Source organism: Microtus pennsylvanicus, chromosome 9 (genome assembly GCF_037038515.1).
Source record: "Microtus pennsylvanicus isolate mMicPen1 chromosome 9, mMicPen1.hap1, whole genome shotgun sequence".
Lineage (NCBI taxonomy): Eukaryota > Metazoa > Chordata > Mammalia > Rodentia > Cricetidae > Microtus > Microtus pennsylvanicus.
The window spans coordinates 50,938,924-50,957,408 of record NC_134587.1 but is presented as its reverse complement, the minus strand read 5'-3'; the positions used below and the strand labels follow the sequence as shown (position 1 = coordinate 50,957,408).

At 50.2% G+C, this 18,485-nt stretch overlaps 1 protein-coding gene across 1 annotated transcript in view; it reads right to left on the bottom strand.

Annotated features, from left to right (window-relative positions):
* Positions 1-18,485, bottom strand: part of Morn5 (MORN repeat containing 5) — a 35,147-nt gene that overhangs the window by 218 nt on the left and 16,444 nt on the right. The window lies entirely within an intron of this gene.

The window sequence follows — 18,485 nt, the reverse complement described above, 5'->3', positions numbered from 1 at the left end:
GGAGCCGATCTTTAACTATTACAGCATCCCTCAGCAATGCTCCTAGGCTGGGAAAATGGACCACTAAGTTAGAGAAGACTGTGTGGTTTGAGGATGGAGCTGATGAAGACAGCCCAAGAGCATTTGGCCACCATGAGTTGATTTGATCCTGTCAGGTGGAACGGGCGCCTCACCCTCAAACAAGCACCTGCTGACAACCATACAAGCAGCAGCCTGCTCACACTGGGCAGACTTTGGCAGAAGTGCTAGGAGACAGTGGGAGACATGGAGGAGACTGCTGGTGTCATCCTTTCAGAGATGGGATGCATCTGTCGCATGGCCTCCCCAACAAGTGCATCTTTCCCACCACCGTGCAGATGAGCAGGGTGCCCAGCCTCCTGGTCAGCATGTGGGAGACCCGGGAGGATCTCAGCCCATGGCTGACGCTTTTCCAAGCTTCACAATCGAGTGAGCACCGGTCTTCAGTCCATAAGCAGTGCCCCCCCTTCCTTTATGGGACCCTCTGTAAATTTATCTGATTTTCCTTTTCTCCCTCTTTCTCTTTTAAATAACACCCAGTCCCTCCCCCAGCACAACAGGGACCCACTCTAATAGCAGGGCATGCACCCCTAAAAATGCATGCAGCTTTGTAAAATATGCCCTCTTGTTTTGTGTGCAAATGTGTTTTTAATTTACAGAAATGGCATTGTGCTGTGAGCCGCATTGTGTGGGACTTCTTTCCATCTGGGTCCGTTTCACTTTTCCCGTGGCCAAATGCACAGCTAGTTCTTTGCTTGTTACCATTGCCTCATGTTCCGTAGCTGGCTGCTCTCATGGCTGACTCTGTTCTCCAGGGGTCACCTTCAGCTTCCCAGAACCAGGGACACCAGGCAGAGTGGATACATGGGAGAACTTGCCTGGGTTTTGTTCTGAGAGGAGCACCATGGGGCTGCACACATTTCACTCACCTGTACCCCCTACCACCTGCCTGTCCTTCCTGTCCATCCCTGGCCTCAGGATAGCTTCCTCTGGGCCACAGAAAGAGGCATTTTCTCGCCACCTCTGCTTAACCCACTGCCTCCCATAGGAGAAGGGTACTACTACCCATTCTCTTCAGGTGACAAACACTGGAATCTGAGGACCAAGGGGACTCACTGAAAGCTGAAAAGCAGAAGGCTAGGGAAAGCCTCCTCCGGCCCTTGCCCAGGGACACTCCCTACGGTCACCAGGCCCACACTGGGAAGAAGTTCGTGGATACCTGAATGTGTCACACAAGCCCTGCAGCTCATTGGGTCTCTGTAAGAATACAGCAGGGGTTGGGGAGATCGTGTCCCAGAAGTGAGGTTTTAGATCCCCAGTCTCTGGAATCTCAGCCAAGTTCATCTTGGCTGTAAGGCTAACTTCTTGGTTGCAGCCTAACTTCTCACCCCAAGGCATATTTGATGATGTGAGAGCCAAAGTTGCCTCTGCAAGAGCTAGCCCCTGGTAGGTGACCTAAGAGAAAGGGCTTGCTAGTGAGAATGTGTTCTGCCCTTGGGGGAATGACCAAGGTTCTGCCCTTGGGCCTCAGTTTCCCCTAGCAGGCTGTCTGAATGTCCTAGCTAAGGCTGGCAACCCAAGGGTGTGTGGTGGGGTGCTGCGCTGATTTGTCAGCACACAAGGAGTTAACCGCTGGTGGAGCCCACTTTCGCCACACTGTGAGCAGCCTGGTTGATAATTACAGTTCTGAAGTCTCCAGGCTATTCGAATCAGTGCAGCTGCAGCCTCTTCAGCGGTAACCCCTGAAACCAGACAAACTGGGTGTATTGTGCTGAACCAGTCCTCAGGCCCCTCCCTGATGGTTACAAATTGACAGCAATGGACTTAACAGCCCTCTTCACTACTCGGTTTACTCTCTACCTGGCTGCACAGCCACCAATTTGAATCCCAGATGCCTTTCCTCGGGCAGCTGCTCCTCCACCCTCCCTCCACCTCCTCGGTTCCCCTGGCCCTGCCATGCCAGGGTGAGGCTGCTGGAGCACATTTCATCAATATTTAAAATGGAATTAAACCTGTAGCTTTGATTAATGCCTCCTGGAGCCCGAGAGTAGTGATTACTATTTTGCAAATTGCGATTGTTGGAATATGTTAATATGATTGTCTGAGAACATCTTCACCTTCTCGGGTAATTTTCCTCCTTTTTTGGCAGGAGGGGAGGAGGAGGGGAAGAAAGCAAAAAAAAAAAAAGATGGGGAAAACACCCCCACGAACTCTTTAATCAATTGTAAATGATCAGCCTTGGCAGAGTTGTGGGTGGTGCAAAGGGAAGTGGGAACAGGAGGGGAAGACTTCTGGTTTGGTGCATTTAACATCATCCTAAGTTTTTGGATCTGGTGATGCCACTCTGGGACACCATCCTAAGGAAGTAATGTCGTAGTTGTCTCCATACTGTTGAGAATCAAGAGGACAGAAAGTGATGTGGATTTCTAAATTAGGGAATGGTTACTTTGTTGTCTATTCATTCATTTAACAAATGATTTCTAAATACTGTCCTTGCCAGCAACCTTCTGGCGTGGGGAGGAAGCAGTGGGCTCTCACTGTAAGCCATGGGGAGGGGATATTTAGCAGCCAGGGAAAATAATAGTTGTGGAGTCGATATGGCAACACAGGGGAAATGCTTTTGATGAGATAATAAGCCAGAATAATAAGATGATGCAACAAAACAAAACACCTCCCCACAACAAAAATCTGTGAACTTTTATGCAGAAATCCTTGCTCCATGTAAAATTGCGGTTCGAAAAAAATTAAAAGTGATAAAATGGATTGGGGTAACTCTGGGAAGTGTGATTTTTCCTTCCTGTTTTTGGGTGTTTTCCAAATCTTGTTTACTTAATGTGATCTGATCACAGAAAAATTTTTAAATAATCCTTGCCTTTTTTGTCCTGCCCTGCAGTATAATGTCTTGGTGATTTTTATATGTTTTGTTCATTGAAATTTCATGAAAGATTTTTAGGCTCCTAAAATCACTAATGTTTTTATACTTCTAAAAAGTAAAAATTCTAGCATAAAATATTGGTAAAAATAAACAAAAATCTAAATAGATGCCTTGCAGAGTGACCATCTCCCAAAAGAAGGGAGAAGAAAACACACACACATACACACACACACACACACAGTAACTTTGCAATGGAGAAACTGACCTCAGCTAGGACCAAGGTTCAGGACAGTGGCAAGCAAACTCCAGGGAACCTGTCTCCTGGTTCTGTTTGGATAGAAATGGCCCTCACTTTTGTGGGCTTCTTCTCCAAACCCTACAATCACAGTGTGATTGGAAACATCTAAACTTTCTGCATGAAGGTACATCCTACAAAATACATGACCAGTGCTCCTTAAAACTGCCCCCCCAAACAAGAAAAGCAGCACCTATGGGTGTAGCCTAGTTGCTGAGATCAGTTCCTAGCCAAACCAAAACAAAAATCCTAGTGAGGCATGGTAGTATACACCTTTATTCCCAGCACTCAGGCTGCAGAGGTAGGTGATCTCTGAGACTGAGTCTAGTCTGGGCTCATAGTGAATTCTAGACCAGACAGGGCTACATAATGAGACCCCATCTGAAAACAAACAAAACCCACTAAATAAAACAGAAAAGCTGGAGCAACTGCCACACTTCAGAGGAGCCCACAAAGACACAACTACATGTGTGAGTGGATGTGAGGGAAAGAAAGAGGATTGGATTAAGCCTTAGACCTTAGTTAAATTAGTTCCCCAACACTAGTATCGGTACAAATGTACTAATTTGCCAAGTGTGTCACACAACAGTGGCTATGAATAAGAGGACGTGGGCATGTGGCGTGCTGAGAATCGCTGTAGGATCCTCACACTGGGCATGTGACTGTATTGCTCTCAAATAAAATGGTTGTTCGTTTCAAATGCATGAAAACCGAGTGTGCTCCTTACTGATCAGATACCATGCTCGCCAAGAGAAGCCAGACCCCTGAGCACAGCCAGTTGCCCAAGTGAAAACATTCACTGTTTGTCTCCCTTGGCCCCTCACACCGGATTTCTAACATCCTTTCTTAGGTAATGCCTCCCTTCCCATTAGAGACCCCCCCTTTGGGGGTTGCATATCAGATACCCTACATTATGATTCCTAATGGTAGTAGAATTATGAAGCAGCGACAAAAATAACTTTATGGTTGGGTCACCATTACATGAGGGACTGTATTAGAGGGTCCAAGCATTGGGAAGGCTGGGAATCATTGGCCTAGAGCTAAGCTCTTGGTGCAGGGACCACTGCACCCAGCACACATAGGTGCCAGTAAATGCTTCGCCAGGTGAATCTGAATAAGCCTTTTCCATCCTGATTTGCCTCAGTAGTCTGCAGCTAGACAATAAGGAAGTTTCCAGCTAACCTGGGATACCTGGGCCTTCTAAAACACCAGACTAGGATACTAGCCTGATAGGTACAAGGAGAACTTAAGTTCTGTCTTCAGCGAAAAAAAAAGAATCAAAAAAGGCCTAAACATGCCAGCTGTGTTATACTTTAAATCCGGACATCAGATTACTCCTTTTAACGCAAGCAACTGTTGATCTAGGTGAAGCTCTGAGATTTCTTTCAGAAGTCTAAATTCCGATAGTGGTAAAGGCTATGGATTGGGAAGGGGCCTATGCATTTACTTGTCTGGACACAAAGGACTCATGATGTGTGTAGACTGGGACCTCATGCTCACCTCCACTCCACCCTCACAAGCCCTGTCTGGATGCCAGACCTCCCTGACAATGAAGCCAAGGTCATGGTTGCTTCAAACAGCAGCCACATCATCAGGGCCTAGCACAGACCCAGAACATTTAAAGTACTTAATAACTAACTATATGGTGAACAAATGAATAAAGAAATGTAAACTTGGGGACATAAAAGTAATAGATTCACTCTGTGGGATTGAGATCAAAAAAAAAAAAAAGAATACCCTCCCTCCTTGGGCAAATGGAGCTCCTCAGATAGTAGGAAGTTGCCAAGTACAGGCCCAGGACTGCCAGCAGCTGCTGCCTTTTGTGTCCTGAGGCCATAGGTTGGGCGCTTCACCACCTGGCCGAGGATCATACCTGAGGACTAACCATTTGCAGGAACGCCAAGCCTGACTGGCCTATGATTTCCCTTCCAGCAAAGATGGAGAAGGACCAGCCTACATAGGCCAGATATGGACCAGGCCTGCCAAGCTGTCCACAGGTCACAGAAGGTGACAGCAGTTGAGTCTGCAGGTTAGCGTGACAATGAAGCAAGAAGAGGGATGGCTGCAAGAAAACAGCAGAGAGGGGGGCAGTATGGCTGCACACTGGTTAAGAGTGTGGCTTTTGAGGGCTGGGGAGATGGCTCAGTGGGACACCAGACACCAGCATCTGTGTAAGTGTGTAACTTCGCTGTAGATAGGGTGGATGGGTGGATCCCTGAGGCTTGCTGCCTTTGCTGTCTAAATGAAACTAGCTTGCTGACTAGCTCCAGGTCCAATGAGAGACCCTTCCTCAAAACTAATAAGGTAAAGAGCAACAGAAGAAGGTAACTGAAGTTACCTCTGACCTCTATGTGTACAACACACAAGGAAGTGCACACACTCACACACACAGTATAGCTTTGGAGCTCTGTGCCACTACTTTGGGCAAGAGGTTGCCACCTTGCTGGGCCTGTTTGCCCCTCTAAAAATGTCTCTACTAGGAAGCTTTGCCATGAAGTCATGTCTGTAACATGCTTAGGACAACTCTTGGTGCACATGGAATGCCAAAGACCCAGAGAGAAGCCAGAAGTTAGTTGTCTTTACAAGGTAGGACTTCTGAACTAGAAGACCTGGGTCAGATGAAGAGCCACCCACTTGCTGGGTGAGTAGCCCTTCTCCACTTCTGAGGCAGGATCCCATCTGCATGGTGGGTTGAACAAGATCTCCTACAGAAGGCAGGGGAGGCCTGGCCGGGAAGAAGGGTGCTCCATGAACACTGAGGAGGTGAAAGCTAGACATTGTTCCAGTGGGTCCTTAATTCCCAAACTGGATGATTGCAAGGGTGTGTTCCCTAAGGGACTCACCAGTGTACCCTTGGGACTTCTGGATCCCTGCCAGATATGGGGTGGGGGGAACCACAGGGAGGAGGTCTTTACTCAGAATTGGCACCATGAGGATCAAGAGGCACAGCTCAGCTAATGAGTTCTGTTCAAAGCTAAGAGGACAGGTTGGGGCAGGTGAGCTGTGGTGGGCAAACAAGTAAATTGGGGTCACTGGGCACCCACAAGCTGGGCTCTTGGCACACCTTTGGGTTATGTAACCCTGTGGTCACCACTCCTATGCAGATTCCACTAGTGTGAGGGGAGGGGTGTGGACTGGGAAAGGGAGGAGACCCAGAATGAACAAAGCGGCAGACCTCAGGGAGGGAGGGCAGCCCAGGCCAGAGCCTAGTGGGGCTGAGCTTTGTGTGTGCATGTGAGTATATGTGTGTGTGTGTGTGTGCATTCATATGCACGTACATGTATGTGTGATGTGGTGGTGGTTGCGTATGTGTGTGTATGCATGTGTATGGGTGTACATGTGTATGGTGTGTGTGAGTGTGCATGTGTATGTGTGTGCATGTGGTGTGGGGGTGTGTGAGTGTGTGTATATGTATGTGTGTGCCTGTGTGTGCATGTGGTGTGTGGGAGGTGGTGTGTGCATGTGTATGTGTGTGCGTGTGTGTGTGCATTCATCCCTCCTCAACGAGAGAAGGGACTGCATCACTTACCATAAGGAAAGCTTAGGAGATGTAGTGACCTTCTTCACTCCATTGAGGCAGAGTGGGAGGCTCAGTGAAGCTGCTAGTGTGTGTAGGGAACAAATGCCCATTCTACTGTGTGCCTGTGAGTGTGCCAGTGGTTATGTTTGAGGGTTGAGGAACACACTGTAATGCATGGAACTCTGGTGTATGTGTGGCACACTGCGTGGAGCTGTCTGACTGTGGCAGCGGGGATCACAAATACAGGGAAGAGACACTGCCAACCTGAACAGCCAACCTCGTCATGCCAGGCCAGGCTCTGGGACAGAGAGCATCTGTCACAGGACACTGCCCTTTACTCCTGGGGTCAATGCCAACAGGAGTCCAGACGGGGATGGAGTTGCAAATCAAATTAGACGTTCAGCCCTTGGCAGGCATCCACCCCATAGCCCGGCCCCACCTTCAGTACAAATGACAAATGCATGAGATGGTGGGGTGGACCAATGCACCATGCCCTAGCATTCCTTTCACAACTCCCAACAAAAAGGAGACTTAGAATTTTTCTGGTGGTGGTGGTGGCCAGAGGCAAAGACCTCAGTACTGTCAATATTGACTGAGAAGTCCCTGCCCAGGCAGAGCCTGCTGCAGGCAGGTGAGAAGCCGTAGGCTGCTCTTGTCTCTCCTTGTAGTGAAGTATCCTCTTGGGAGTGGATTAGGATAAACCACATCACCCCTTGGTAACCAGAGCTGCAGAACCCAGCATCCGCAAGCTTGCCAAGGCCCATTCAGATACAAGAGGCTTGGAAATAAAAAAGGAAATGGTAAGACTGAAATAAATAAATATTATAATTAATGCATTCAAACTTGATTAGTTATTAATTCTAGAAATCAAAACAATTTTATTATCCTTGAAATCTATTTACAGGCTGTTTCTTCATTTTGCCAGAATTCTGTGCTATACACACCCCTCCCAAGAAATCAGAGCTAGTGTAACAGAACTGCAGTCAAATAATGGACCACGAAGAGTTGGAGAGACCCAACAGTAAACAGAGCTTGTATTTTGTTTTAATATATTGAAATGATGGGGATAGAGGCCTTAGGAGCTCTCATTGGGGACAGGTGAATTAAGAATCTCAGGAATCTCAGAATCTATCTGGGGCCAGGTGCTGGGCACCCCAGGAACACATGCCCTCCCTCAGTGGACCTCATGGATGCTTCTGAAAATTTGGCTGGTGTGGCTTAGGGTGGAAGTTGTGAGTGCTTCAGTTGCTGGGTAAGGGGAAAAGTGCCCCGAGACAAAAAAAAAAAAAAAAAAAAAAGAAACTTAGAAGTTCTTTAGGAAGGCCCTAGGCTAGAAGGACACTTCTCTGAGTGCCACAGTTTTTGACCACGTTGGAACAAAGAAGAGAACCTGTTGCTGAGGTGACGAAACACACATGACTTGTGCTTGTGAGTGATACTAGTCTAGAACCATCATCTGTGTCCAGTGTGGACAGGAGGCATTCAGGAGTGGGGACTGCACACCTGGCCTCTCTCCCACCCCAGAGCAAGTGCATGCTGAGTGGAGGGTGCATGAGACTCACACTGTTGGCACCACACTATTCTTCCTGCTTCCCTACCTTTACTATTTGAGCACTAATAATTGAAATGCCTGCTATAGTAATAAGACAATTCAGCAAAGCTGAGTACCATAGCCAAGGTCACCCTGATTTCATAGCATCTGCTCCTTTTGCGCTGATCTCTGGTTTACTTGGATGGTGGAAGCCAGTGTACAGCTGGCAGAGGCTAGATTAGGCTGGGGTGGCTGAGACAAACAGGAGGGATGGGAACTATTCTTCGACACTGGTTTTGCAGGTCAATGTTACCATCTCTGGATCACAGGGGAGGGGGTTCAGGCTCAGAACCAAAGCCTTTCCACAGGCTCACCAGCGACAGATGTGGTGCAGCGACAGCCACATCTGTCTTCATCCCTGCAGCCTGTGGTGTGGCCGTGCCCCACTTCCTGAGAAGCCCTTCTGCAGCTCTGGCCCTAACTGTTCACTGTCTGAGGGATGGAAGTCAAACACCCTAACCACTATTCACTCACTTCATCCTCTGTCTCCAACACACAGCTCAGACCCACTCGGACACACCCATCAAAGCCCTGCTGGACATCACTGCTTTGGGAAGCCCCCTTGAGTCCTCCCCCAGCCTCTAACACACAAGCAGGTCAGAGTGCTAAATCTGAGGACCCCTACTGTTCCTTCCCTTTCTTTTAACAAACCCCATCTCTTGCTCTTGAAGATCAGCCTTAGCACCTCATTTTCTGGGCCATTATCTCAACCACACAGGACATAGTCAGACATTCGGATCACTGCTGTTGCAGCTCTGGGTACCTGAGAAATGAGGGCATTCTTAGTTTTGGAAGAAAGAACCTCATACTCAATATTTTAAACTAAATATGAACATGAACATCACAGGCCACATGGAAGTGTGTTGGACTGCCTTCCACATGTCATTTGTGGTTTATTTGAGCACTGGGCTCCCGAAAGGCCCCAGGCTTCCTGTCTCTGCCTGCTTTGTCTGTGCTTTTCTCCATCCTGCACTGATTTGGGGGTTTGGGGAAAGCTCTGCACTGTCACATGAAGCCCTCGTACACAGGAGAAAAGCGAAGACCTGAGTCTCGGGTGTCAGGGGATCTGAAGGTTGATAAGAAAGGATGAAGATGAGAGGCCTGTACCCCAAAACCAAACACCAAGGAGAGATCTGGGAACAGCGGGCCACAGGTTCAGTTTTCAAAGCAGTGTCAAAAGCAGGTGGGTGGAGGCCAGAGACTAGCCTGCCAGGGAACTCTGGCTCTTTGGCTGTGTGGTGTGAAGGACGTACCTGCTTTCAACTTTCTATCCATGGTACAAAAATCACCATTCCCGTGACCATGGCATGCACCGCCCCGTGGGCAGAAGCACGCTCTGTTCCCTAGACTGCCTGCACCAGTTTCATGCTCACTGTAACTCTATATGACAGGTCCTCTACTAACTACTCCCATCTTTCACAGGACTCTGCATTTCAGAGAAGGTAAGCCACCTGCTCAAAGGTGCCCAGCTCGCAGTGGCATCTCCAAGAGTTGCCCTGTGGCTCTAGCGGCCCTCAGATCTAGGTATGGGCCTCAGCTAAGTACCCCCCTGACTTCCAGAGCTGAACTGAGGAAGAGAGGTGAGGCTTCTGCCCATGGGTTCTGGCCTTGCACTAACTTCCATTAAAGGAGACAAAACAAACCATGCTGGCCAGGCTGATTCCAGCTGCGGAAGGGGAAGCTATGGCCTCTGGATGCCTTCAGGAGGCTGCCCTGGGGGCAGGGAAGCATTGTTAGCACAGTCCATGGTCCCGCAGTTGGAAAGGGGATTTCCAAGAGAGGGTGACAGTGGGCAGTTCTGTAGGTCAGGAAGGGGCAGCAAGCAGGGCAGGCTGCCATTACCAAGCATGGATCTTGGCAGGGACCCGTGGGTAGCTTTCAAATGGACCAGCCTTACCCTTCCTAGGCCAACTTCTGTTTGGGAAGAGGGCCCCATAGCTTTACCTATGTTATCAGAGAGACCTCGATTCAAATGCTGGCTCTTCCCTTTAACAGAGGCATAATTGTCAGTTTCCCCATCTGTCAAGTAGGGAAAATAGGATTCCTCAAAGGCTGGGGATGTGCTAAGCTTCTGGCACAGTAGAGGCTTCCGTGTCCCTTCTGCTGACGGCTCATATCCACGTCTGCTAGGAGGGATGTGTGCTCTGTAAGGGCATTTTATCTGGCAGTTCCAAGTGTGATATTATCCCTCTACAAAGCCTTCATTATGGTGCTGCTGACAATGCCACAGATAAAGCAGGGATGCCCCTGCATGCCAGCCTCCAGGTGATTATAACATTTGGGTAAATTGCCTTTTGTCTTGTTAGAGAGCTAGCAGTGGGAGGGGCCGTGCGGGAGTCTCACTGGCCCACTTACAGAAAACCCCAGGGAGGCTCCACCGAGAGATAGTCTGGGTTTGGGGCAGAAGCTGCAGCTGTCAGTGGAAATTCAGGGTTCTAGCCCTGGCTGGACGGACCATGGTTGACGGTGTGAGGGTCAGGCCTGGGGTTGGTCATCTTGGGGGAAGCAGCTGCTTCAAGATGAGGGGAGTCTTGACTTTCTATAGCCCTGGAAGACTCTCTTTCTAAGCTGGATTTTGAGCATAAAGTAAGCAGAGGACCCATCTTAGCAAAGCAGCCATCTGTAGCTCAGACCGCTCCATCTCAGGCGCTGGGAAGGCCGTTGGCTCCTCCACCAGCAAACCCCGTCTTCTCACTCAGAGCCAGCCCCAACCCCATGGCTATTTAGCTTTGGAGTCAGCTGGCCCTGGGCTTAATTCCAGCTCTGCTGACCACGAGCCACCGCACCTCCATCTCACCATCTGTGAAGTGGGAACGATCAGAAGAGCTACTTGTCACGGGAGGTGGAGGCCTATCCCTGGGATGCAGCAGGGGTGCTCATAACCGCCATAACATCCCACATCTCACATGCCCCTTGGTTCCCTTCTGTTGAGTATCTGGGATGTTTAAACTTCTGAAGACTAAACTGACCTTCCATTTTCAGGTGTACAGTCTGCAGCTGACATATTCTAGAGTTGCCTGGGGTGGTTGCCCGTCCCCTGTGAACGGGCCTGGCATGCAGGTGAGCCTGAATATGACTCCCGTCTGTGCTGAATTTCCTGGGGGAGATTCTTTAAACTCACTGAGCCTCAGCTTGTCAAATGTGGCTGACAGCAGGACTTCCTCCTACGTGAGAGTGGATGTCCACTCAGTGGTAGATCTTACCACCATCTTCTTCTTCCTCCCAAAGGCTCCAGACAGCACAGGCCAGGTCACAGCCCTTCTTCCCACTGCCCACTGAACCAAGCACACATTCAAGTGAGGTCCATGGTCTTAATTTTGAATTCTGTCTGGGACCCACAGATTCAAGCGTAAAATGGGCCTCTCTGCAAATAATCTCCAGCGTGTGATATTTTTATGAAACCAAGCCATTGTTTCTGATTGAAGAAAAGTCGGTGCTATTTTGAAGAGAAGCGCGATTAGGCAGTGGCGTTCTCTTTCACCATTGGGAATTAGACGCCGTTTGAGAGATTGTGAGCGCCAGGACATTTGCCAGATGTGCTTGATTCTCCACTGCCGACAACAAAGGGGATAATGTTGGCGGGAATCTTGACGGCGCTGCTGCTGATCGGATATTCTTTGGGGATGATACTGAGACCTTTCAGGGAAGGATTTCAGCTTTTACATACACTAATTTGGGATGCTCACTCTCTGTCTTGCACAAAGCAAATTTAGTTCATTGTTAGCTGTATCTGTTAAAATGGTTACAAGGGTTTTTCCTTGAATATTAATAATGTGCCTTTCATCGGAGACTCGCGTGGGGTGTCATTAATTGGGAGGGGGAGTGAGGATTAGTGGCATAGTACTCTCAGAGATGATTCCTACTAGTGCTACGGAGGTGAGCAACAGACACATAAAAAGATGCATGAACAAAATGCCGACGTCACTTTGGCTAATCGGTCCTGAGGTGAAGGCGGCACATGGGGGGGGGCAGCACTAGTTAATCTCTTGGTTTTTCATTGTATTAAAGGCAATTGACCTGAATATCTTCAAATGCTTCCTCATCGGATCAAAGCGTAGAAAGGACCACTTTTCAAAAAAGGTTACGCTTAATTGGGAGACTGCAGTGGTTTTGTCTTAAGACTCGAGAGTGGGGCTTCTCATCCATTTGGGAGCCTTTCTGAGCTCCAGTGACTGTGTTTGGGAGAGGGACAACCATGACTCATGTATGCCCAGACTTAAGAGGCCAATGAGCATGAAATGAGTTAGTGCACATTCACAAGAAGAAAATAATAGTGTATTTACCAGCGTGCTGTGACTAGGACAGAGCAGCCAGGCAGTGAACACAGAGGGAGAAAGTCTATTCAGCTTGTGTCGTGTGGCAGCCTGGCCGCTTTGGGCCTCTGGTGAGAGTGGTATCTCAGTGGAGGTGACATGTGAAGGGTTGGCTGTGGCACTAGAACCCAGGGCTCAGACGCTTGTGATGGGAGGTCCCAAGTGACCTAAGGGTCTCCCCTAGGGCTTCACCTCCTGATAACACCCCCTGGGGCCCCGACCCTTCAACACTTGGAGCTCTGAGGGGCTGTGCCCACAACCAAACTACAGCAGACAAGCTTTGGGTTTGGGCCAAACTTTGTCAACAGCTGTGTGACCAACCAGAAGCAAATTCTGTTTTTAAAGACTTAGTTTATGTGTATGTGTATGCCTGCCTGGTGCTCACACAATCCAGAAGAGGTGTCAGATCTCCTGGAACTGGAGTTACAGAGAGGGCTGTGAGCCACCATGTGGTGCTGGGACTCAAACACGGGTCTTCTGCAGGAGCAGCAAATGGTCTAACCACTGAGATATCTCTCCAGGCTCCCATAAGGAACTTGCTAGCCTGTCTGACATCACACTGTAAACTACAGGTCACGCGAGTTCTTCTGTTAGAGATAAGGTGAGGGTGAGAGCTGAGAGAAGTCCAAAGCCCAGGGCCTGGCCAGCCTCCTCTCCAGGGAGCTTTCCAGCCTTGCCCCCTGAGAGGGGGGTGTGCGGGTGAAGTCATCCTGAAGTAACATCAGGCTGGCCTCCTGGCCTGGCTCCGTGCTAATGCTGAGGGATGAGGTCTGTGGCAGGTGCAGGAAGGCGGGAAAGGCTGTCTGTGCCGCTGCTCACTCACGGATGGCTGGTAGCCTGGGTGGACTTGAACATGGTGTAGAACACAGGTAGACCTTCAAACAAGTGAACCCAGACCTGGACCCTAGCTCCCAGTAGCATTCTGTTTCCCAGGCTGAACAGGAAGGAGGCAGCAAAATTAGCATAGCCAATCACACTTGTCTCCCAAGAGACTTCTTTGCTCCTTAGCATCCAGAGAAAACATAATAAGCCCCAGGGCCCCACTTACTCCTCATTCCTCCAGCCTGAGTCAGTAATCACCATAGTGATGGCGGCCTCGAGCCGCCAATCACTGAACACCTGTGGGGCCAGGTGCTGGGCTGCCTAGTCATGTACTTATTCTCCCTTTGCCCCGCAGATCCTCCAGAGAGATGTTACCACAATACCCATTTCATAGATGAGGAAACTGAGGCTCTTAGAGCACAAAGTGAGCTATCCATGATCACACAGCTCACCTACCATTGATGGGGTTCTAGGCCCTGCGTCTTTAATCGTTACAGCCCCTCTCCCAGTCCTCAGGCCTCTCATGGGACAGAAGGTCCTAAACAAGCCTGGTTTGTTGTGTTTGCTGTACTGAGAGGGGAATGCACTAACTGTGCCCAGTGGCTATCACTTACTAGTTACTGTTCTAAGACAGGAAGCTCCGGGGAGAGGAAAGATCACTAATGGGGAGATGGAATAGTTCTAGTGCCTCCAGCCTGCCTGCCACTCTAAGACCTGACATTCTCATCTCAGGACATCTGCCTCCGTTCCAGATGCCAGCATGTACATATGGAGGCGTTAATGAGGCTTGAGGCAGCACATGAGCAGAAGCTGTGAGGCGGACAGAAATGGCTAATGCGGCTAGCTATACAGCAGGGACTCAAGTACTGTGCACTCACCTAGCAGCTAAGCCCAAGCTCAAACATTAGACCAAGAAACACAAACCCTGCAGATCAGATATGGTCTGAGTCCCCACATTATGACCCTATGTTGGCCAGTGAGATGATTTGAAACCTTGGCACCATGTAGAAATATAACGGATTGCTTTCATTCAAAATAGCAAGTTGTCTATTATGTGTGAGAACTGAACTTTGAATCTCAGAAGGAGAACACGTGAGATGTGAGAGGAGGGGCGCTACCTGCCTGCCTTTTCTTTTACAAAGACATGATCAGCTCATGGGACCTGTGAGATGCCAGGAACAGTGACGACAGACATAGTCGCCCAGTCCATGACCTCATGAGCTCCCACTGTCACAGGCTAAGCACTGCTGGGAAGCCTGTGTGACCTTAGAGGAGAGGGAGGCAGGCGGAGCCAGCAAAGGCCACCTCTGGCAGTCCTTGGAGAGAGCTGTGAAGTCAGCATAGTGCCGAGCAGCCAGCACCTACCAAAGAGCAGACTAGAAAACACTGAGCATTGCGTGTGTGCAGTAGGCATATGCACATGGGCTGTGTCACGTGTGCGGTCATCGGGAGGAAACACTCCTGAAGTGCCTCAGGGCCCGTGCCTTCCCTGCTGCTGTGACAAAAGCAACTTGAGGTAGGAAGACTCCACAGGGCCCACAGTCTGGGTTATAGTCCAGGCGAAGTCAGGAGGCAAGAGCCCGGGAGAGCTGGGCGCACCCACCATGGTGCTCAGCCCGCTGGCTCCACTCTTACATAGCCTTGCCCAGGGAATGGTGCCACCCACAGGAGAAAGGTCAGCTCATCTCAAACAGGTATTAATGTAACTCCTCACAGACACGTCCCCAGCGACACTCCTCCCAGGGGACTCAATTTTGCCAAGTTGATAATGAAAACTAACTGACATAGCCTAAAGCCAAACTCAGTAGAGCCCAGGTCGCCCGCTCATATCCTGGAATGCTGGAGGTTTGCAAACCTTTTTAGTGAGTAGAAGGGTGGATTTAAATTATCACTAAAAGCCTAGCACAGCTTGCATGCCTGTGATGCTAGCTACTTGGAAGGCTGAAGCAAGAGGTGTGCTTGAGCCCAGGGGTTCAAGGCCAGCCTGAGCAACATAGCAAGGCTTTTCCTCAAAAGAAGTTAATTTCACAGTAACTGAGTGCGGCGGGTGCCACAGTCCCCAGCTAGGAAAGGCATCTCTTGGGCTGGAGAGATGGCTCAGCAGTGAAGAGCATCCTCATGGTGGCTTACATTCAGAGAGCTGGGGCCAGAACTGTAACCCAGGTTTTATGGGTCACCAGCCTGGGCCTACCAGGGTCCTTTCAGTTGCCCTCTCCCACCCACCATCTTACCAGAAGGATCTCCTATCTAAACTTAACTCTTTTGCCCTTTCCTTTCTGTGTAATGGGTCTTTCTAAAGTTGCTACACTTCCAGTCTGAAACATTTCCTTCCTCTAGTCCTTGTCCACCCTACCCCCACCATGCTCCTGTCACTGTGGTTCCCAGGTGGCAGACACTCTCTCCCAACTCTGACCTTTGCACATGTTGTCCCCTGCTCTTCCCAGCCCTGCTGTGTCTCTCTGTTCTTGTGTTGATTTCAGAGGTGTTCTGTGAGACTGCCCTGGCCTACTGGCCTCCAGGGTCAGCTCTCTCCTGTGTGCTGGCCTCCAGGGTCAGCTCTCTCCTGTGTGCCGGCCTCCAGGGTCGGCTGTCTCCTGTGTGCAGGCCTCCAGGGTCAGCTCTCTCCTGTGTGCCGGCCTCCAGGGTCAGCTCTCTCCTGTGTGCTGGCCTCCAGGGTCAGCTCTCTCCTGTGTGCCGGCCTCCAGGGTCAGCTCTCTCCTGTGTGCCGGCCTCCAGGGTCGGCTGTCTCCTGTGTGCAGGCCTCCAGGGTCGGCTGTGTCCTGTGTGCCGGCCTCCAGGGTCGGCTGTGTCCTGTGTGCTGACCTCCAGGGTCGGCTGTGTCCTGTGTGCTGGCCTCCAGGGTCGGCTGTGTCCTGTGTGCTGGCCTCCAGGTTCGGCTCTCTCCTGTGTGCCGGCCTCCAGGGTCGGCTGTCTCCTGTGTGCAGGCCTCCAGGGTCGGCTGTGTCCTGTGTGCCGGCCTCCAGGGTCGGCTGTGTCCTGTGTGCTGACCTCCAGGGTCGGCTGTGTCCTGTGTGCTGGCCTCCAGGTTCGGCTCTCTCCTGTGTGCCGGCCTCCAGGGTCGGCTGTCTCCTGTGTACAGGCCTCCAGGGTCGGCTGTGTCCTGTGTGCCGGCCTCCAGGGTCGGCTGTGTCCTGTGTGCTGACCTCCAGGGTCGGCTGTGTCCTGTGTGCTGACCTCCAGGGTCGGCTGTGTCCTGTGTGCTGGCCTCCAGGGTCAGCTCTCTCCTGTGTGCTGGCCTCCAGGGTCAGCTCTCTCCTGTGTGCTGCCTCCAGGGTCGGCTGTTCCTCCTGTGTGCTGGCCTCCAGGTTCGGCTGTCTCCTGTGTGCTGGCCTCCAGGGTCGGCTGTTCCTCCTGTGTGCTGGCCTCCAGGTTCGGCTGTCTCCTGTGTGCAGGCCTCCAGGGTCGGCTGTCCCTCCTGTGTGCTGGCCTCCAGGTTCGGCTCTCTCCTGTGTGCTGGCCTCCAGGGTCGGCTGTCCCTCCTGTGTGCTGGCCTCCAGGTTCGGCTGTCTCCTGTGTGCAGGCCTCCAGGGTCGGCTGTCTCCTGTGTGCTGGCCTCCGGGGTCGGCTCTCTCCTGTGTGCTGGCAGCAGCTCTGTACTGTAAGGATCATTTCCTCAGCAGTCCTTCCTGTTCCACTGGAGAAGATTCTGGGGCACTGCTTCCACCATACCTAGCCCAGATCCAGACACATAACAAGTGTGCAAAACATTGGTGTCCACTCTCATAGAGTCCCAAAATGTTTGAGTACACGACCAAGAAAGGCTTCTCTGGAACACTCTGGTTACTCGGTCATGGCATGTTTCTATGCCTCTGTGTCTTTACATATTCTCTCTGCTTAGCGTGCCCCTCCCCGACTCTCCTGCTGGTGTAATCAGTAGGTATCCATTGCTGGTTTAAACACATCTGACCAGGCTGGCCTCAAACTTGCTATGTGTGAGTATTGTGTTGTCCTCTTGGTTCTCCTGCTTCCACCTCTGTGAGCCCTGTTCTCTGTATCATGTTTCCCTTCCCTTCATCTCCCACTTCGTCAAAAGTCCTGCCCATTACATTGCAAATGTGTGCTTCTGGGTCTGTCATGAACATCAGGCTGTGACTCTGGGGAAACAGGACTGGAATACAATTCAAACCTTTAAAAGCATCAAATGAATCTCTTGCATTCTACCCTAACCATAGAAAGATTTAACAAACACATCACACTCTGGAATGTTCCAGAATAGACTTCATACTGCCCTACTTCTGCAAAATGCTCCCACTGACCCACTTCCCAGCAAATTTCATAGTCAAACACATCAGAGACATGCAAGAAATATATTCCCCTGCCCCCACCCCCAGGGTAGAGGTTCATAGTTCACATTCATTTCTTCATTTATCTGGTTTACATATCCTTTTTTTCAGGATTGAAATGAAGGCTTCGTGTATACTAGACAAATGCTGTCTACCTTGAGATACACCCGGCCCTGCTTCATACCTATTTAATGAGCACCACTGTATGCTAGCCCTGTGTTCAGTGCCAAGGCATGCCTGCTGCACTGGCTCAGGGGCTTTAGGAAGAATGTTTGCCCTGCAGCTTCAACTTCACTGGCTTACAGATCTCAGTTCTCAAGGGGGTGGTCCTGTCAGGTGATGCAGCATGGCTCCAATGAGCTTTGCTATGGAATGATCTTTTTGTACACTGTGAAGATGTGTCACTCTGGTTGGTTTAATACAGAGTTGAATGACCAATAGTAGGCAGGACTTTTAGGCACAGAGGATACTGGGAAGAAGAAAGACAGAGTCATGGAGAAAGCATGACATGTAGGCGACGAGGTAAAAGTCATGAGCTACGTGGCAGCACATAGATGAATAGAAATGGGTTAATTTAAGTTAGAGCTAGTTAGAAGAAAGCCTAAGCTATTGGCTGAGTTTACACAATTAATCAGTCTCTGTGTAGTTATTTGGGAGCTGGCTGGCAGGACAGAAAAAGACTCACAACAGAGTTTAGCATGGAGGAGAGCACTACACAGGCTGGAGTCACTGGTTACAGGTTAACTG